General features: G+C 37.6%; 1 protein-coding gene and 1 long non-coding RNA gene across 6 annotated transcripts in view; both read left to right on the plus strand.

The window, feature by feature from the left end:
* LOC101789803 (SAM and SH3 domain-containing protein 1) overlaps positions 1-22,646 on the plus strand; it is a 544,938-nt gene that overhangs the window by 220,898 nt on the left and 301,394 nt on the right. The window lies entirely within an intron of this gene.
* Positions 1-22,646, plus strand: part of LOC113843205 (uncharacterized) — a 257,895-nt gene that overhangs the window by 211,171 nt on the left and 24,078 nt on the right. The gene's annotated exons all lie outside the window — the stretch shown is intronic.

Here is a 22,646-nt window from a genome sequence, read left to right on the forward strand (position 1 = left end):
GAGATATATTAAGTAAATGATGTTAAACAGACACCAAATATATGTGGTCGGAGCCAAAAGGCAGGGGTCCAGTGTAGCCCAGGAGCTCTCAGTAGGGCAGAGACACTTGTGCAGAAGTCTCAAGGGAAGTTAGCCATGAAATTTGTGTGAGGGAAAGAAAGGAGCATAGGCAAGAAGCTGGCTTTTCAAGAGACATCTTTAACAGGTGACTTGAAAAGTGGCTGTTGTGCCTGCTGAAACCAGCTGTTAAAACCTAAGGAATAAGTTGGCTTTGTTGTGCTGGCTTGTCCTTTTCCATGGTTCTCTTTACACATTGCAGACTTTTCTATGTGAATGATTGTATTATTATGTTTAAAATAGCAGCATAGTATATGGAAGGTGATAAAAATCAGGGGAGAGGGAAGAGAAGTGGTGAGATGTTATTACACAATGTATCACTTTCAGGTATCGCTGATAGTTTGTAGACTTAGTAAATGCATTTGAAACAGAAATGTTTGCATAGGTTTGACTACTTGTCAGTCAAAGCTTTACCATATCCCCAGTAACAGGAGATGGGGAAAACCATGCTGGATCACTTGCTTTATTACAACTTACAAAAAAAACCACCTCATAAATGGGAACTTGTATTGTGTAATGGTTTATTAATGAAAGTGTTTGCAAGTTGATGGGAATTCTTATTAACAAAAAGCTGTTGTCAATCAAAAATTGCCTTTTCTTATATTAATGGTGAAGCTAGCTTTACAACACATGAAATTGAAGCTTTTGTGCTGGCACTGAAAAGCTTGCTGTTCTGCAGAGAAAGATGATCTTCAGTTTGTTTGCTTTCCAAGTCCTTAGTACAGACATCCAAGATCTTGAGGGGATTCTCTCTTATATCGTGGCTCTGTCTTCCTGTCTTTGCTGTTACAGGTGAAGTCAGCTTTGCAAAGGCTTCTCTCTGCTTAAATAACAGCATAAAGAAGGACAGATAAGAGGTTTTTAGGTAACAATTTGTCACCTAAAGATTATGCAGCAGCATTAAAACATGGGGGTAGAGTGTTAATATTATTTTTATCTGTGAATATGATGACTTTTTGTTGACTCTTTGCTATAGAGAAAGTAAACTTTCTCTCCTGAAATTTGATTCAAATCTCCATTCCAGTCCCTCTTACTAATCACTGTTTTCTGGTAATAATGCTTAAATATTAAATGAACTCCTGAGGCCATTCTGAGCCTTCCCCATCCTGCTAAACAAAATGGGGAGTACAAAGAATGGTCTAAGTTGGCATCTGAAAGAAGAGACATCACAGGAGCTCAGAGCTATTTGACTGGGCAATGCTTTCACCTGATCTCTTACATTTCTTTTGTCTACTCAGTGAAATTTTTCAGAACATAAGTTTTATGCTTGTCCAACATTGCTTTTCTGTGTTTTTCTTAATGATCATGCAGGTAAGGAGCTGTTATCTCAGAATATTTTCTTTTGCTACAAACCATTTAATATCTCATTTTCCTGCAACATTTGAAAGTACTTAAGCATCTGTTTCTTCTGTAGTTTCACCTTTGCACGTGAAAGTGAAAATAGCACTTTTTTTGAAGACTTTAGCTTTGTTTTTTCTGTTTGTTTTTCCAAACTGTAGTCTTGCAATGACTGATTACTGAGAAACTTTTTTCTGGACATGCTCCTTTGTGTGCTACAGCCATGGTATATGAATCATGTTCCATTACCTGTTGCTAAGTGAGTTGTTTATTATGTTATGTCCATATACTCATTTGTATTCTGTACCTTGCAGCAATGCCAAGAAGGACAGAGCAGTCTCATTGTTTTACACTGACAGCAGAGTACATCTTGCTTAGCTTAAAGCATTCCCCACGTAGGCATCCACATGTGAACTGGCAGTGTTCCTTTATGAAGGCAGTGGCCCTTTTTGAAGTCAGTAAAGAGGAAGAGGCCTTTCTAGGATGTGGTTAAGATCATCCTAAGGTTGGTTCCAAGAAACACAATGGAAGTATCTTTCTCTCTCCGCTGATGTGTAAACATGGCATCTTGAAGTAATGATTTTTCAAGACATTTTTAAGACGTTTAATGTCAAGTGACACTTCTAAGTATGTTAAACCATTCCTTGGCTGTGGAAAGTACATAGAGATGTAGAATTTATGAGCATTACATACTGGGGGATTAGTACTAGCTCAGTGTTCTCAAGTTAATTACTGTGTGTTTTAAAGTATTTGTTTAGCATTTTATTATTATTATTAATGTCTTGGAAAAACAAGGATTTGCTTTTGTATGGGTGATAATTTTTAAGGAGTTCCTGTATGTTATGGCTTAATACCTCTGGATGTTAGAAGCAGAGGGATGGATATGTGGGCAGAGGGCAGGTGAAGATGGTCAGAGGTGCAGGGCAAAAGCAATTTATTAAATGTTTTTACTGAACAAAAAATGTGATTTATTCTGTAGGTAGTTATTGCATGACATCTTTTGCTGTGATTCATCATGAGTTGTGCCTCTACTATACCAGTGCAGGGGGCAGAAAGTAGACAAAGAATTTTGTTCTGCTCCTGTGCAGGAGGCTGACAGGGGCTCATAATTTTCTGTCCTGCTTCTCATAAGGCTCTGTGGAGGCTCTGATTTGTGTCACACTTTACTGAAGATTTTGTGGAACACTTCTGTCTGTAGTTCCAAAGAATTGTAATAGACTTGGGAAAAAAAATTGTCTTTTATGCCCTAATTGCCTGATGACCTGATTGAAGAATGCAACCCCTCTACTAACGTTAGTGATATATTCCAAGTTTCTTGGAATTATAAAAGACAAGTTTCTCTGTTTGTTTAATGTGACAAAATATCAAAGGAAAAACTTGGCTTTTTTGTTGATTTTTAAAAAGCTTGTTTAAACTTGGTAGTGTGCAGATAAAAGTATTTGTCTTCTACAAGACTTTTTTAGTAAGAACTTATATACATGTATAATGGACAAACAGGCATAATACCTGTACAGATAAATGTTTTAAAACATTTAATGAATAAATGTAGCACAATCTGTATCTATACTTTTTTTCCCCTTAATGAAGTTATTCATACACTTATATATATGGAAACTGATATGTCCAGCCTGAATTTCCATCTGTTTTTACATAAGGAAATTTTCTTTAAAGCAGTGTAATTAGACATAGTGCCTTAAAATTATGGGAGATATCTTGTTGCAGTCTGTTGTTGTTCTTTTGTGTTGTGTGATGCTTGTGATACAGCTTTTTTTTTTTTTTTTTTCCTGGAAATTTTTACCAGATTCTCTTGTATAAAAGATTGAATTTAAACTTTAACCATTACAGACACTACTGAAGTCCTAAAGACTTAATTTAGGAAAGTTTTTACAAAGACATGATGGAAGTTTAAAACGTTTCTGTGTTTCAAGTATGTTTTACTTCCAAAACTAGTTAGCTGAGAGAACTTTACAGTCAAAACTATTAAACACTTCAGTTATGCTCTACAAATGAGAAATAACAATCTTTCATCAAAGCAATTCCAGTGTGCAGAAGGGGAGCTGTTAATGTCTGTATGCTGTGATGTGTTATAAAGTACAAAGATCTACTGAGACCAGAATTGATTAGTGGTGTTTGACACCTCTTGGGGTATCATTTGAAGGTTCTAGGATGATTCTCATCCTGAAATCACTACATGAATATAGAAGTTATATAGACCTGATTGACTAGAATTATTTTACAGTATCACTGAGTTGTGTTAAGAAAAGCAGTGATAGTATCGTGACTCTACTCTGAGTAAAGAAATACAGCACTGAGAAAATGGTTGGCTTCTTCCTTCAGATGAGAAGACCAAAGGAGAATAAGAATAGAAAAATACTTCAATTTGCTCTTAACATATTCAGATTTATGATTCTATAAATGGGTAGGATAAAACGGCTATTTAGGTGAATTTCTGGCTTTATGCAGATGAAAATTCAATGAGGCAGAAAATGGAAACTCCATGCTAAATAGAAGCTGTTCTTCTTACTCATAGTTAACTGATTGGAACAAATGGGAAATTAAAAGCAAGCCTGGAATTTAGTGACCCACTGGTAAGAGGCATCAGTTCAGTAGAACAAGGGTGGGAGAGAAATTGATTGAGTTCAGAAAATACTATGCATGAATGCAGTTAGCAGACAAAGAAGGGCCAGTTTTCCAACTGTTGAATTCCAGTTGGAATTTCTCATAGACTTACAACTGCATTTCATTTATATTTTTATATAACATTAATATGCCATCTGAAAATGGATTTTTTTTTAAATATGGAATCTTCTTTTGATCTCTCAAAAAACGGGTATAAAAAGACTCTCGAAAAAAAAAAAAAAGGTTGTATTGCATTCCTGGTGCCTTTGAAGTTTATGAGGAGAAGTTGTAATCTTCACAATTGCATTCTGTGGGCATTACCAGTTATATGTGGAAGCAAATCTATCTTCCATGGTTGTTGCAGCAGAAGCACTGAAGTCACAGCTAAATACTTTGAGTATCTCTAGTGTGCAAATGCTTTTTAAAACTCAGTTCTGATCTACTGACACTACTTCTTTAATTTACATATTTTATGATCATTTAAGTGCATCTCCAGAGAGGGACTTTAAAATGAACAATTATTTGGGCTTTTCTTTTCTCTGATAGACATTTTTTTTCTTCAGTTGTCTTTCTAGTATCATTTCCCTAAAGTAATTATGTAACTGGGTAGACTAATCTTCATTTAGTCTCTGCTGATCTTTCTCTTTTTAGAGAGAGACGGGTAGTGAAATTTGTCTCACAGCAGAAGTCTCAGTCGAAGTCAAAATGAAGGATTCTAAATTCTGCACCAAAATCTCTTTCTGGGTCTGATTTCTTAGTAGTGGACCTACAAAGAAGGGACCCCTTCCCTCCTTTACAAAGGGAAGGGGTCCCTTGTATCAACGCATGTAAGCAGTGCTTGAAGCTGCCTAATATTTCTGGTGAACCTGATGTCCTTATTGCACTGTTTTGTGGTTTTGTTTTAAGGTGCGTGTGTATGTCTTGAAGTTTGTGGTGTTGTTGTTTGACAAAAGGCTTTATAGTCATCTTTTTTCTGTGCCGAAAATGAGCGCTTGTAATTTCAAAACCACAAGTAATTGTAACCACCTGACCAGTCGCACATCACAACAAGAACTCCCCTGGGAATGTAATGGGCACACTTCAGACCAACAGCTTTAGAAAGGAAACACTTCCCTCTTTCCTTAAGTAAAGCTCCTAATGGCTCCACAATGGCCAGATCCTCATGTTCACGAGTTGGTGAAAAACATGTTTTTAGTGTTATCATTGACTTGTACTCCCCAATCTAGGGTACTGAAATGTACCCTAGATCCTTCCCGTTCTCCTTCCCTGTTCTCCTTCCCGTAGGACAGTTTGAAGAGGGTGCGAGGGGTGTGGTGTGTGTGGGTGGTGGAATTATATGGCCTTATTATTCCCCTGCATGGTCTGGTTTTGCTTCTGGAGTTAGACACGTTCATGGGAAACTCACAGTTGTAGTGAGATGTGTACAAAGTAGTGGTGATGGTCCCCCAACTCCTGTTGTGTAGCAGTTCTCTCAGCTGTAGTTCCCTTGGGCCTTGTGGCAGCCCACAAGCATCATTCTGATTTATTTTTTTCTTTCCTTAATGATATGGTATGCCAATTGTATCACTGCCAAGTTCTCGCTAGTAGTTTACCACTTTACATGGAGGTCTATGAACCTTTACCTGTTTATTTTTTTTTAATATAGAAGTAAAATTAGCTTTCTCCCCCTCTGGGCTTCTGTGTCTAACTTCCACTCAATTTAGAAAGGAGGCTTAACAGGTAAAGGTTGTTTGCTTATAGTGTATGTAATACATAAAATAATTTTCAGGCCCCAGAGGGTTGGGAGGACTATTTTCATTCTTATGCATTTCTAATACTTGCTTAGAAACCATGCTTCATCCAGCTGCCAAATCTACTGTTGTTTTTGAAGGTAGTAAGTGGAGTTGAGACCCTCTGCAATTAAAGAAAATACTTGTGTAGGTCTAGGTGATGAAAAACAGTACGATACTTTCCCTCACTTCACACAAATCACCTGAGGTCTCATTCTTCCAGAGGGTTTTTTAAGCTTTTTCTCTGAAATGCAGACACTCAGCCCTTGTAAAGGTTTGATGATTTTGCTTTGTGTTGTAGTCAGTAAAACTGTTGAAGGAAATAGACTAAAATCCCTGTGAGTTTTCAGGGAAATATTATTTTGATGTTAAAGTGTAAAAACCTCCTCTGACCTAAATTTTTGTAAGTGACTAATGCTTTGGGGAATTGCATTTTCTAATGCTTGATTGGAGGTTATGTAAGGAGACTTTATGGAGAGTGAACACTAACAATTGGGGAATTGACAAATCTCCAGTGATGTAGTCTGGTTATCTGCATATACATGTCTTAAAAATATATGGGATACAGTTCCTTCTCTCTAATTATATAACAATTTTTTTTTTTCAGTTTTAAAAAACCTGTTCAATTCATTAACTTGAGTACAAGGATGTGCTGACATGAATCGAAGCAGGCTTTTTTTATTTTCCTGTGCTGATTGAATTGTTCCTCGCCTTTCTGATTTATTTTAGTAAAGCTACATTAAATCTAATGGGAAAACAAACACTAGGATATAGATAAAAGTGTAAATCTGTAGAGTTCACAAAACTAAAAAGCAAGGTCATTGTGATCTGTCACTTTACATGGTCTTCATAGATTTGCAGTATTTTGTTACTGAGGCAGTGATAAACGTGCAGGGTAAAGGACCTGTTCCTGGAATAAACCTACATCTTCTGATTTTTGGGCTCCTCTATTTTCAACAGGGGTTCTGCGTATTTTGTATTCTGATGAATGCAAACCTCTTAAGTTCCATTTGACCCTGGGAAGAAAATGTGAATGGAGAGATGCTTTGTTTGGGGTAGAGACAGAGGTGTAAGGGTTCTGTATTCTTGGATGGAATAAATCTGCAGCCTTCCCCCACAGAGTGCTTGTGGGTGGTGGTCCAGCAAATCCAGACCAGTTTCCTTACTTGTACTTGTCAGATGCAGTCTGTCACGCTGATGTCTGGAATGCATGCTGTTTAAAGTACGTAAGTCTGTATATTTTGTATTTGATCTATGCTTTTTCTAGGCAGTTTTTTTATTTGTCCTCTAAGTAGATGATTGGTACGTACCTTTAAAGGAGGTGGCAGAGTCATCTTCACTCAAATGTAAAATAACATGTCACATAGATAAAGTTTTAGCCTGAGAAGTGATGGTATTCTTAGGCTGCATGTTCTGTAGCCTGCTAACATACTCTTACCTGTTACTGAGTAGGCACCCCTTGGTAGAATGCAGAGAAGTAAAAAAAGGATAAAAATGATCATAATTTAATGTTTGCTGAATTAGAGAGCTAGAAATATGTGCTTGGTCTCCAAAACCTCTAACTTTCAGTGGGTTAAATATTCTGTAGCTTTTGAAGTGCTTCTGTAACTGTAGCTATTCTGATGGATCTGAGAACTGTCAATGTTTTTAAGTACACTGTAGAAGAGACTATTTTGCAGCTGAATTACAGAGAACTTCTAAAAATAGGATGTTAATTACATCAGGTAAAAATGAAATTGACTTGACTGAAACTTTACAAACAGAAAGGTTGTGTATGTTAAGGGTTGTCCTTTGACACTTAGCATTTCCATGTCCCTTATTTAAAAATTAGCTTAAATAATCGGGACAAAACTTATAAATGTGTGAGGTGCCTACAAATGGAGTGAACATCTGACAGAATTTCAGTCACTGTGGGTTAGCTCCTGAAACATGCTGTGGCTGGAAGCATCCACGTAAAAGGTAAGAGCTACCTAACAATTTGAATGTGCTGTGACACTAGATTCTGTGAAAGTGATAAGCTGTGGGTCTTAAACCATTTCTTTAACATAGAAATGTTTATCCATTGTTTCATATGCTGAAAATTATTTTGCACATTTATGTATAATCTTAATGGCAGACGATGGCAGAGAGGAAAACACAGATTTAAAAACATACAAAACAAAACTATGAATTAAACTCTCTGCCAAAGAAAAGGGAAGGGATGTTCCAGTAGATGACATTATAAAGCTGAACTTAGTTTGCTATAATCTTTTGAGTAGGAAAGGTAAATGGAAAAAAATCAGCAGCAAAATAAGTAGCCACAAAAGCAGCTGCTAGAATTTCAACAGCAAAAAATTCTTATGTGGTAATGTTTAATTTATTCAACACATCAACCTCACTGATAGCCTAGGATTTAGCAGCCTTCTGCATTAATAGGACACTTCTGGTGCCACTAAGGTTAGTGTTTATTGATCTTTAATTTGGCATGAGAAAGCTGCTTTTTATTCTTATAGAGTTATTCTTGAGTGTCCAGGCAGCTCCATCCACGGAAGTGCAGAAGAGGTGAAGACAGTAATTTGGAGGCTTTACAGCCAGAAGCATCAGTGTAAGCTGTATATGGTCTTCTAGTTCTTCCATACTATCATGTGAAAAAACAGCTCTTTGTACTTTGAAGGCCTTGTTCTTGGCTGCTGAATTCCAAGAGATATTGGCAGGTTTGAACTGGAAGAGATAGTGGAAACTAGGGCACCTGCTGGTAGGAGGTTCTGATGGCCTGACTGACAGCTCAAGACTGTCAGGGTGTGCAGCCTACAGGATTTAGTTCAGTTCATTTTTTTTTCCAAAGAAAATATATGCAGCAATACTGGAAATGTCCAAAAGTAACATTCATTATGCTACCTTTGGTAATAAGATGCTGATAAAGCACCTACAAAAGCTCCGGTTAAAAATACCTTTTGTTAAATCTTTCATCTGAAGCAATGGGGAAATGTTTAACTTCTGTGAAACCCTTTCATGTCCACAGAACCAACAGAAAAGAATGAAGTTTTGGGGAAAACAGACAGACGTATCAAAAATCTATTTTCTTCCACAAATAGACTTGAGCTGAAAAAAATGTTTCTCACACCATGCAGTTGTTCACATCTTTGGTTTATGACTTGCATGTAAAAAGTTAATACAAGGACATTCCTAATGAGCAGAATGCCATCAGAAAGGCTGGCCACAGTTTAAACAATAAAATGCCAGGTAGAATGAATTTATTGCAGAACACTAAAATTTCACACATGCTCGATCTGAAAATATTTTAGGAGTGCCATGTTTTTCATACCTTTCTCATTCCTTCAGAAACGTCTGTGTTTAAATAGCTGTGTTAAGGACTACACATGTGCTTCTATGGGTGACTTTAATTTTTCCTTTTAACACTTTTTGAGGTGGCTGTGCTTCAGTTTGCAGTTTTCTCCCGTACACTGAGAGCCCCACAAAGGACAGTATAAGCTGCAGCAGCCTCTGCTATTATATCATAGTCACTGTGTCTGAAAGGGCTGTGTCATGCTGCATTGTGTATGTGTACTAGACATGACAAACAATTACCACTCAGAATAATTAATCATAATTAGCAACAAAACTGGAATGATATAAAATACCAACAGGCTTTTTTTATTTGTGTCAATCCTACCTATCTATGAGGCAGCAAGAAAGTAATTTTATAGAGCGTGCTTTTGTAGTGTGGATCTTCATTTAGTTATCTAGCCACAAAAGATATCAAAATGCAGCTGATACAGCTGGTGTTATGCAGCTTTTCTCACATGAAAGAGAAGGTCCCTATTCAAGTTAGGCAGTATTTATTTTATCATCCCTTAGGATTTCCAAATAGGATGTATTCAGGGTTGGTGATTTTTTTTTTCAAGTTCTTTAAATATATTCCCTTCAGTGCTAGTGACTTATATCAGCACCACAGGATGAAATACAGAAATGAGAATAGAATTTGAGGCCAGTGCATGTTTTCTGGAAGCACTGAGAAAGATTCTTGTAGCAATAAACAAGAGACTAAGAGGGTAGACCAAGGCAGGATTTGGTGCATGTCCTCCTAACATAAACTGATGCCATAAAGCTGGAAATATAGAGCTATAAAATGGAAATAGTAAAGAGAGTGACTTTACCCCCAGGCTTGGCTCCAGTGTCTGACTTTAAAAAATAAAAGGGGGGGGGGGGAATGACCTGTGCGCTGAGGCCTGGAGAAAAGGTTATGATTGATTTGACCCTTGATACGTTAGGAAATCTAGCTGAATGCATAACCATAATAAACATGATACTGTATGTTGGTTGTCTTCACGGATAAGAACCAACTGGTTGGAGCAGTATTTGAAAGTAAGAACTAGCTGGTTTGTACTTAATGCGTCAAAGCACTCAAAACCCTAAACCAGCTTAGTGCTACTTTAGTTCTTATGCTTCTACTTGAAGGCTAAAGCCTTGACAAGTGTAAATAAACCAGCAAAATTCTTTCTATTCTTGAAAAGTTAATGAAAACACATTTTAGCATTTGCCCCTTCCCTCTTTAAATTCTTTTTTTTTTTTTTTTTTTTCACTTGGATCAAAGGCAGACCATTCCTGACAGAAGAGAATTACCCCTGACCTGTCAAACTACGTGTAAGGCATTGTTTGCATATTCTGCATCAGGTGTTGTAAACTCCAAGTTTTGATAGCATGCAAACATAGATTTTGGTTGCAAATACATTTGTGCTGGCTACTGAAACTCATGAGGGAGTCCTGTGGGGACATATCACAAATTACCGAATCAATGAATTGTTCCTTAAGTAACTGCAAATCACCTGAGGAAAGGAATGCATTGCTGGAGTGCCCCAATTTACAATGTGCATCCTAGAAATTTCATACAAATAACATTTTCCTACAGCTGATAGAGAAATTAACCTCTACTTTCTTAACCTTTAGTCAAGTTCTGTAAAATACATTTCATAAGTGGTGGTATTTCAGAAGAGAGGGGGGAATCATGAATAGGAAAGTGCAAGTAAAGAAGGGGAGGCAGCTTCTCAGAATATGAATTTGGGGATAACATTTGAACACCAAGAGGCTCAAACAATTTAAGCGCTAATTTAGAGCTTGTGAAAGAGATCTAATTACAGTGAAACTAACAACAGCATTTCAGTGTACTCAAGTGCCACACCCTAGATTTGGGAATATGATTTTTTTTCATAAGAAAAATCCTTCATAAGACTCTTCATACTGGCTCTCCCTGCCACCCAGTATCTCTTTCAGCTAGGCTGTTTTTGTGAGGATAGTTCCCCCCTCATGGAAGGTCTTGCATGAGACTTCTGAAATAAGTCTTACTTCTGTTCCCATTAAATCAGTATCAAAACTCTGGCTTGTGCGTTACCCGATTCCAGTGATAATAGTAATGTGAGAGGACAGAGTCTCTGAAATTCTCCTTTTTTTATTGTTTCATATCTGAGTTAATCAGGCTCAGATCATTGCAGACATTAAGGGGCATAATTTCTTGTTAAGCAAATCACATTCATCAAAGTCAATGAGACAAGTGAAGAAATGCAAAATCAGTTGAAGCCAGGTTATAGCTAGCTACCTGGAGGGAACCTGATTCTTCCTTTCTTGAAAGAGTTTGTGAAATGCCTGCATAGTTATATGTTAGCGTTGACCAGCAGTTCTGTCTCAGAGCAACTAGTTTCATGGATGACTGAAACAACTTAGCACAATTTTGTATGTTTTATACAATGAATAAATAAAATGAAGTGCTTAACAAGTAGCAAATTTATTTTCTCTGAAGGAATATGAATGGCTAAATTCTTGATCAAGCCAAGCTATCAGAAAACTTAAGTCTTCATCAGATTTGTCTATCTTTTGTCTTTGTGTATTCATTTGATTAAAATGAAGATTGGGAGCATCCTGAGTAAGAAAGCAAATAATTACTATATTGTCAAAATTTGATCCTTTTCCCCGCTTCATTTCCTACTAGCAGCAAGATGAGAGCAAGTTACTGGAAGACATAGGAATTACTGAGGACAATATTCTAGAAAGGAAAATAAGGGAATTACCATAGGACTAAGTAATTATGTGTTCTCTTGACTAGAAAACAGGTGTGAACTGGGGTGACATTGAAGTGCTAGTGGAATCCTATGAGTTACTGCAGTGATTTTTTTCTTAATTACTATAGAAAAGTAATTTTTTATGACTGCTGCCCTCTGTTCTGAAGTTCTGCCTCATTCTAGAGTGCTCTGCTTAAGGGACACTTCTGCAGCATCTAAATACTGTGCTTCAGTAAGCAGACATGTAAAGGGTGCTATATTTTTCCCCAATTGCTCCTTCTGAATTAATGTTTTTGAGGTATTTTATGCAAGAGGATCAAAACAGATTGTTTAAAGCAGCAAACGTGAGCCACCAGGGCAAGACAGACTAACAAAATTTAAAGGAAAAGCATGAAGGCAGCTTTTTAGTTGCTTTGACTTGCCTTAGCAGTCAATATGCCCTTGACTAGATCGGGTCTAACCGTCTAGTACAAATTCCTATACTTGCCGCTTCAGTGGGTTTTGTTGAAGATGCTGGCTTTTAATATATGAGTCAGCAGTGTTTATCAGTTTCAATATCATGCCTCGGGAATATTGCCGCTTACACTTTAATATGACTTGGCTTGTCAATTCAAGTCTTGGCTTTTTTCCTGGTTTTTGAATTCTCATAATTTTATAGTTTATAGGGATCCAGGGATAATTCATGAAAATATGCCTGCTGGTTCTTAGGTAAACAGTTTAGGAAGAAGTGGCTCTTTGTTGCAGTGCAGTGTTTTATTTGTCAGGTTTTATCTACTGGATTTAAAGGTATAATGTTAAGGAAATGCAAATTTCAAAGATGTCATTTGAGTCACAGTGGGCAACTCAATTGGAAAATGCTCCTATAGAGGCCTTTCTATAAAGGTTTAATTCTTGTTGCTGCTATACCCTACAAAATTCTTTGCGTAACCGTGTTTAAAAATCATCTCACCTTTTCTAAGCCTACTCATGTGGGATGTTCAGTCATAAACTACTTTAATTCATTGTGCTGGCATTTCTTAATACCCAGTGTGAGCTCTGATTCTCAGTATGTGCAAAGCCCCCAAATCACAGCTCCTTGATGCAGCATTTGGTGTAGAACTTTGCAGGCAATGCACTGTGAAAATCTGGGGGATCAGCAGTGCTGTTGCCAGCTTTGTATGACCTTTTGCCTCTTACTTTCTGCCCCACTTCTTTGAAATACCTTGGGTGAAGGCAATACCTTCTCCCTCCTCATCCTGCTCCTTGTATATGGCTTATATTAGTCTTCAAATGTCTGGTATGTTAGAAACCTGAACTGAATTTCTGGTGTAAATCACTTGGAAAGTAGCATTGTGCTTTCTGCTAACAGAATCTTCCTGTGCAGAGAAGAATGTGTATTTCACTGCCTTGGTTTCCAAAATAGAGGCTGTGTGATTGCTTTTTTAAAGTGGCAAAGCGGTTTTTCCTTATTTACATGAAAGGAGAACAATTTGATTAAAATAACTATGACTATTGTATCTTTCATCCAAATGTTGCATAAGCACTTAAATTCTTATGACAAACTTGTGAGGTATTATTTAAAGACAAATTATTTTCATACATCAATTATTAATAAAATGAAGTTCTTCTCTAAGCATATGCTGTGAGTTGTGATATGAACCTGGGAATATTTTATCCAAATTAAACTGCAAGAGAATTCAGCAAGCTTAGAATATAATTACTGTCATCTAATCATTTGATTGAATGTGTTTATGTGGTGTTTTTTTGTTTGTTTCTCTCTTGGAGCTGTTTGTTGAACAAAAGCTCTTTATTGATCACTCAGCTGAATTCTCCACTTCTTCCTTTATGGGTTGTCTTTCAATTTTACCCTGCTAAATGTATAAGATAAAACTACTTCTATTTAAAGAGCAGGAAAATCCCCATCCCTAGAAGCTCATAACCGTGCCCTAACTGCAGCAGGTACTCGCAGCCAATATCTGTGAAAATGCGTTTATGGTTTATTTACCTACCTTTGTCTCTGTTCCTGCAGAGCCTCTGCGTAGGGGTATCTGAGCCCCTCCTTTCCTGGAGTAGGGGAAAGGAAAATAAAGAAAATGAGAAAAGGATGAGTAATTCAAGTTCTGGTACCTCTGTCTGGATCAAATTGCTTTTTAGAGCAGGTGAGCTGCATGAAGAACAGGAATTGCCCATTCATTGCAGGTACCAGAAGACTACTTTAGAGCAAGAGTCCCAGTACCGAGGACATTTGGCCCTTCAGTGTGAAATACAGTTGCAGTACTGAACAGCTCCTGAACAGTTCCTCTTGTGTTTCCTTATGCAAACCTTGCTGCAGACCAAAACAAACTATTTACTTCATAGAGGGTTTTGGTTTGCAGATGGAGACAGCACAAACCAAAATCATGTTGAATGAGCTTGCTGATAACTGAGTAAACTGCTGAATAGTAGTTCTCAGTGCTTGGACCTTGATTTTGTATGGGGTTTTTGTGGTTCTGTTTTTTTGGGGTTCAGTGACTTGTTTTTACATGTATTCTCTTATCCAGCATTTTATCAGCACTATATGTTCCCCTTCCCCCGTTTCCATATTTCCACATCTGTAGCCCTCACTATTCCTGCATCTTGAAGTTACTCAATGCATCTTCTTGCCACCTTCCACCAGCAAGGTACTTGTTCCATTTCCAAAGTGATATTCCAGGCATGTAGGTAGTAACCGGTAAGCTAAAGGCTCCATAAGCTGTAAAAGAACAGTTTAGGGAAGCTGTTTATTCTGAAGCATTAACCAGCAAAGGTGGGCTCAAAACATCAGTTTTCTGAAAAGACTGTTTCCAAAATACATTGCTACTGTACTGATTGATAGAGAATTTGTACTCCTCAATTGTTAGGTATTACTGTCCATATGCATATGCTGACAGAATAAGGGAGAAGAAAAGAAGTTCTGAGGATTTAATTTATAGTATATGCTACAGTTGTAAAATTGTTTTCTTGTTTTATGTGTTTAGTTTTCTCTAAACTGAAGTTTATGGGGAAAAATATATATCCTGAATCCCCGTATATTGCTTTCCTTTATTCCAAATTTATGACTTTAATGATCTTCTGTGAGAAGCTGTTTATCTCAGCTATGTGTATGTTGACATACAGGACTCATGTGGCTTCATTTATTTAATCTGGAATGCTTTAGAAAGAAACAGCAATTGCAACTGAATATTCAGAAATGGTGTGATTCTCTGTAAAACTGGGACACTTTCTTTACTGTATGCTGTCTTCATCTTTCAATATTTGTACTCTTTCATGAGTACAAATTTGAGTAAGGTAAGTGTTTAAGTATCATTTGTAGAAATTGATTTTTTTTAAGAAGTATATTGAGGTAATAACTTTTTTTTGTCTTTGAATGCGTACATTAACTTACTAAATACCGAGCTTAATATAATGTTCTTACACTTAAAGTTTCTGACAAAATCTTATGTTTTGCAGATTTTTTTGCAGACATCTAATCTTTTGCCATTTTACAAGCTGCATTTGGGTCTCAGCTATGCTGACAGTGTTTGAAATGTTTAACTTGTGTGCTCTTATAGGAGATCTACAATACATGTAAGGATTTCCATCGTTTATAACTTCTTATACGTGCTTTCATTTTACATGCAAATCTATTGTTCTGGGAGTAGACCTGAGGCAATCAATAAGCTGGTCCATAGATTTAAATTGGGCATGTGATAGGCTTGAGCTATGGAAGAAGTAAACTTGTTACAGCTGCTCAGAAATATGTTTGTTTTTTCTTTTTTTCATGGTGTTCAGCAACTTGATGATCTTAAGTTTTCCTGATAGCAGTCAGCTCCTCATCCTTTTCCACAATCTCCAGTTCAGTCTTGTTAGAAGAAACAGATTAAATGATCTTTGTGATATCTACAGTGAAGCTCAATATTGCCTTGAAAACCTGAAGGAATTCCTACCAGTTCTTAGATGCTCCTTAATCATTAGTTCCATTAAATGGTCTATTTCCCCTGGGGCAGTGCTGTTACACCTGGGCCCATGAAGAGCTGAGCAGGCATTTGCATTAATGGAGCGCTGTGTGGTCACTTCTATCATGGCTATCTCCTGTTTCACAGATAATATCGTAGTCTGCTGTGATGTGTGGAGGTAGGGGAATACTGTCTTCAGTGCAGTGAGCTGAGCCAGCCTTCCAGCTCATCTGGTCCAAACTACTGCACAGTACTCTGCTGCTTCTGGGGGCTGGACTTGCTTTATTATCTAATGCCTTTCATTCTTTAATTTTCTGTCTTTATTTATATGCAAGGAGTATTTGCATTCCTTCCCTCTTTAAGCTCTGTTTTGTTGCTCCCAGCAAATCCAATACCCTGGAAATGCAGAGTATCTCTATGAGATTCAAGGTTCTCATCCGCACCCTAGCCTGGTTTGTGCAACACCTTGCGTCTCTTCCAGATACCTTCCTGGCCACTGTGTAGCTCTTCATCTCCCCTAACTGAGTTTTAAGTTAGGAAGGCTAAATAAAGCATGACCTATATCCCAAAAGCAGTAAGAAGTGTCCTTTCACAGTGGTGGGTGACACTTAAGGTGGAGTTTGGCCAGCATTTGAAGTAGCTCCCAGCACAGAGATCAGGAGGAATTGCAGCAGCAGCAAGCATCTCTCTGAGCTCCACTGCCAAGCAAACACCTCCTGCCTCATTTCTTCTGTAGACTACAGCTGTTTGGTCTCTCCTAGCTCCCCTGGAAGAACAAGCACCTTGGCTGTGTGCTTGTCTGTCTCTGTGTGAGTATTTATGAGACTGTCTTAAGTGCAGTGGCCTTGACATACGGTGATGTTTTAGTGCATACTAAACCTGGGATTTTGTGATAATGTGTGTCCCACTGTGTTGCTTTGATTTACCTATAGAGGTTGACAGTGCCCATTTTAATGATCTGAATATATATAAGCGGCTCCTGACCTTCTCTTTATGGCTGCCTGTGCATCAATCACAGTGAAGCATAAATGAACTGTGACTTTGAGTAGCAATATGGAAATTTTTTTTAGTAGCAATGTACAGCAAGCACAGTTGATCACTGATCAAACCTACAGCCTGCTTTACTCCTGTAGATGAGTGCGGAACTGCAGCAGTTATCTGTAGCTATGAATTTTGATCAGAGTAAACACTGAGGGCTCATTTGTTATTAATTGGTGAGGGTATAGCAACAGGCAGTGATGGAGAAAAGCAGGGCTGTGTGTCAAATAAGGCTACACTTCACTAATTTTCAGACAAAATAGCAGAGGGTTTGCAAGGCTGGTATATGGAAAGCACATGTTGATACCTGGTTGTGTTTGGTATGGGTTAGTGGTAGTTAATTGGGTGTCTGCCTACACTACTGAAATAATATTTCAGGCAATTCCTCTAATAAAAATTAGCTTAAAATTCTTTGAATAAAAGGCACTTACAGACTGCCTTTAAATGCACTTAGTGTATGGGGCAGGAGAGATCTGTGTTAAAATTAACTGGATGTCAGACACCAGTCCCATTTGGTGAAGCAGCAAAAATTCATTATTTTTACTTGATTGTAACGCTTCCTTTGGTTTCTATTCCTGTTCTTGGTGGCCCTGACTTGGGATAGAACATCACAATCTGTAGTATCTAGCACCTCGTGACTGATCAAAAGCAAATAATCTTTTTACCCTTCTGTTGTGTTTGCTAATCTGTACTTAGTAAGGATATCCTAAAAGAAGGCACATGGGAACGGGTGGAACTGTTTTTGAAGCACAAGTAACACAAGATTTGGGTTATGTACCTCATTGGTAAGCTCCTAAATACTGCAGGAAATTTTATTTTGCAACTCTAGGACCTTCATTTTCTCATCTTCAAGCAGTTCTACTTACAGCAAAGGACTTGTGATTTTTACCTTTAAGGCATGTTAATATCATTGGAAAAGATAGTGTTGTATTATTTGTGTTGCAACAGTATCTCTAAGGCCCCACAGAGTTGAGTAAAATATTATTACATTTTAATATAAATTGGTCCCTGCCTCCAACAGTTCACAAAATCAAGAATTATGACATGCCATACCCTATTTCTTCTACTCCATCAAAGCTGCTGCCTCATCTACTACTCAACATCTCAATGAGTGCTACACAGAGAGTTAATGCTGTTGACTGTAGGTCATCTGCATTCTTTATTCTGGTATTTGGAAGTTTGACACACTATATACATGATCTTAATGGCTGCAATTGCACAACTACCTTGGGTGTATATATATCTTCTTTGAAGTTATCTATGAAGGCTTCTGATTTGGTATACCACTCCAGTTCTGCTGTGATTAACACTGCAAATAACCATGAAGAACAATTTAACAACTCTGTCGGCATTTGGTTTAGGTTCAGTAAACGCAACTTGGGCTACCATACAATTTCACATCCACTGTACAGGAGCTGTACAGAGGTAAATTTCTGCATCAACATTGTACATCTGATGCTCTTTCAATTGTAAAATATTTTATGTGTACAAGGTTTGCCCAGTGATATTCATCTTTGTGTTTATATGCATTTGGGGCTAATAGGTCATTTAGGTACCAAAATACCAGATGTCTAGGGTATACAAATACATATATTAACTTATTAAATGCCTTGCATTGAAAATGAGTTTTTATTTTAAAGCAAATATAATCAGAACCAAAAGATTTCTCAAAGATTGGCAATATTTAGCAGAAATTTTTAGGAGTATTGCTACATTATTTCTGTAGCATGATTTCACAAATCAGGCATTCTTTTAAGTGTGTTACGTAGTGACCACCTTTATATTAAAAGGGGTTCACCCAAAATTGAAAGAAATTCTTTTCACACTGTTGTCAAGTGAAGTACCTACCAAGGAGGCGGGGGGGCAGGGGAAAAAAAAATTACTTATCGGAAGCAACTTTTTTTTCTTCCTATTTCCATGAAGGAAGTACCAAAAACCATGTCAGAACTAACAGGCATAACCCTGTTTTGTAAAATAGCTTATTATAAAATAATAAGCAACAGGCATTGTTCTGGGAAACGTTCTCATGATTTACGTAGTATATGTTTTAGAAATAGTTCTTATTTGGTGGGCCTCAGTTAATTCTTTCAGTACCAAACTAGATGGTAGACAGCTCTCAAAATCATGATAAAACTTCATCTTACGCAGCATTACTTTTCAGATTTTTTTTTTTTTTTTTTTTTGTAAGAGAACCCAGTGTCTTTTCCGGTGAAATGATGTGCACAGTAACAACACTACTTTAAATTTCTCTAACTTAACAAGGCATCAGAAGCTGAACTGAAGTTGTCTCCCCTGGCTGATTACATTTCCTGCTGGGAGATTACTGTCAGGAGCCAGGGAAGAAACTCTTGGTGGGACAGATAGAATCTACCAATCAGTTCTGCTGTAATTAACACAGAATTCAGAGCAGAAAAATCCAGACTGTCGGTGATGTGTTCAATAACTTGTGGTGCCAAGACTTCTTTATCAATAATGCTTATCTTTGGAAGAGGCATAGTTAATTTCTTCAGTAGTCCATAAATTATTACAGAAATCACAAATCTGCTATAAAATCAATACAACTAATTGTAAATTAATAGATTTCTAAGTGTGAAGGAGCATGTAATAATGTAGATGAGTCCTTGAATGAGCATGCCAGTTCTAGTGTCAGGGGTGGGAGCTTCCCACTGTTTTATGTGACATCTTCAAGTGTAAACACATTTCTTTTTCCTTTCCCCAACTGATTTAGGCTGCTACTGTAGCAAGTAACATTTCCATTAGCCTCCTACCGTTAAATCGTGAACTAACTATAATCACAAAAATATCCAACATGCAAGCAAACTAATAGAGCAGCAACTGTGGTCATAGCTTATCTCCATCTTACAGGCAGCTCTGTGAGTTCACCACAGCTGGTGCAGAAACAAATCCCTTTAAACTGAGTCTAATGGAGAATAAAAATGGATGATTACAATACAGGCTAAGGGTTTGTAGATATTTTTGAGAACACTTGCTAGAAAGAAAAAACTTCTGTTTTTGTTGTTTTCTTTACATGCAGTACTTAACACCAAGGCAGTGACCTATGTAGTGATGTCCAGACTGCTTGGGATTGAAGGGATAGAAAGGGAATAGCTTGACATCAGGCTACTTCAGTTTTATTTAAGATCAAATTATTTATTTAAAATCCTCACAGGCTTAGTCATGTTACAAGCAGTAGAATAGAAATAATTAAGGCAAGAAAAGCTTTCCTTTTTATTGCTTAAACTATTTTGGTTCTGCTAATGTGTATGGACTAAAAGCAACTGTATTTGCATATGTACAACAGCCATAACTTTCTGTAACTTAGCTTTCTTTTTCTTTAAAATTAGCTTTCTTTTTCTTTAAAATTAGCTTTCTTTTTCTTTAAAAGTGGAGTTAGTTAAGATAAGCTTTCATTGCATAGCAATCTCAAGCTTCTTTTTTAAAAAAATGTTTGGTAGAGGACTTAACCTTGCTTCAGAGTCGATTCAGTTTCCAGTCTAACTTTCATACACGAGTTTTCTGATCTGGGCTTTCAAGGTGTCCTTACCTTGCTCGGAGACAGGGGGTCTGGAAACTTGCCACAAAGCCATTCGTGCCAAATACTTATCTTGCAGCACAGTTCATCTGGTCTGGATGTAGCAACACCTGTTAGTATTAATGGATTTGATAGCACCTCCTTCGGTACCAATGCTGTATGTTGGGTTGTTGAATAATAGAATCACGAATAGGATGATGATACAAGGTCTCTTAAAGAGACTTCACTTGACACCATAAGATTTTGCATAATATGAGTGCCAGAAACGTGCTTTCATGTGAAAAATAGGGCACCAAATTATACGAGAATGTGTAAGTTCAAGGTTGACTGGATGCATGCTGAAGCCTGCATCACTTATGTTACTACTTTGGATGTACCTGATCATGACAGGAATTGTAATATGATGTGTGATCTCCATATGTTAAAGCAGCAGTAGCCAAAGGAGGGGCTGAATCAACTCCAAGGAATAATATATAGTTAATAGAAAGGGATCACTTTCATTTCCCATGGAAGCACTAACCATTAGATTTACTGGGCACTAATTTTCCTCTAAATTGTACTGGCATAAATTGGATTTTAAAATATGCCATCTATTCAGCAAAACTGAAGTGTGTAGTTGCAGGGGAGGAGGGACTGCTCCTTTGTGGAGCAAGGGAACAGTGAATGTGGGTGGAAAGATTGTGCGTACTGTAAGTGAAATCCTGTTTGTGCAGAGTTTTATTGTACACTGTCATTAAATGCATAGAAGGAAATGAATAACAGGAGGATAAGAAAAGGTCTATTGACCTTTTTGAAGGATAAGAAAAGGCCTGTTATGGCTGTCTGCTCTAACCACCCATGTCACATATAACTAGGAATTAAAATGCTTGCTACCTTATTTTAGTTGAAATTTATATTAAAGGTGCTTCAGTCATAACATTGTTCTAACTTACAAGAGGAAAAAATGTATCTTTATTTCTTTCTCTGGCCTATTTTTGTTGTGAATTTCACTATTCCTTCTAGTCAGAAACTGCCAGCTGATGGCATGTTAAGTATGTTAGCAACAGGCTATAAAAGTCCTAGTTAAGAAATAACCCCCAAATTCTTCCTTTTACTAGAGGAAAGCACTGTCAGAACAGCTTTGCAACAGCTTAACTACAGCACAGGTGTGCAAGGCTCAGTGCTGCTGCCTCAGAGGGAGGACAGGGTCTTTGTAAGCCTCATAATGAACAAGAACTAAAATGCATGGCAAGTAGGTGCTTTTGCTTTTTTGTTTGCTACTTTTCTTACAATAGTTACAGTAAAATATTGGATTTCTTTTACTAGAGAGTTAAGTGGCCTAGCAGGGGGTGACACACAGGGAACGCATTCTGCGTGGTGCTATCCAGGAGGAGCAGAAGTGCAAGATCCTCCCTAAGTATGTGAGGTGCAGCTTGGTCCTTTTGACAGCCACACAAGTTAAACAGTTTGGTATCTCTTTTCCGTGGTTGCTGTTTACATTTCAGTAACTCTTAATTCTCTTATACATGTACATGTTTATTACGTCATTTTATGTTCTCTGTGTCCAATTGTCCTGTATGATAATGGTAGAAATAAGAGGTACCTTAGAAAAAGCATCTGACCTGTGCCCAACGTCCCCAGCCTTCATTTGTCAAATGTGTTGTGAAGATGAATGTTCTTGTTCGTATACGAGCATTTGTTTAGGGGCTATTTGGAGTCTTAAGCTGCAGCGAATCTGTCTGGTGGAAAGCACACTGAACAGCAGCCTCTTAGCTATAACCAATATGCAAACAGTAAGTGAAAGGCTGAAGATATGTCCATTTCTCAGAAGGTCTTAGTTTTTAGTAAAAGATGATACAGGTTTCAGAAAAAACTTACAGGTGACAAAGCTTTACGTAGACTGATGTGGGGTGGATTTTTTCTTCCTCTCCCCACTCTCCTGTTGAGTAAAGGACCGGGGCAGTGGGTGAAATGTACTGGCTGGTCATGAGCGTGATACATCCAGAGTGTGCCACTGCCGATCTGCGCATGGCTGCCCCAGGGCTCCTGGTCTGCCAGGGGAGCTCTGTCCCTCTGGTCCTTTGCCATCCTCCATAACTTTAAGGTGATGGGGGCTCTGCTGGGCTTCTCTTGATCGAAAAATAATAGGAACATTCTTGTTATGCTTTTTAAAAAGCATAACCGGATGCACTTAAAATATATGTTTGAAGGACACTGTTGCATATGAACTCAAAGCTCTGAGAGGTAGAGGATTGTTATATAGGCAACTATAAATACCACATAGGAAATC

Source organism: Anas platyrhynchos, chromosome 3 (assembly GCF_047663525.1).
Source record: "Anas platyrhynchos isolate ZD024472 breed Pekin duck chromosome 3, IASCAAS_PekinDuck_T2T, whole genome shotgun sequence".
In the NCBI taxonomy this organism is placed as follows: domain Eukaryota; kingdom Metazoa; phylum Chordata; class Aves; order Anseriformes; family Anatidae; genus Anas; species Anas platyrhynchos.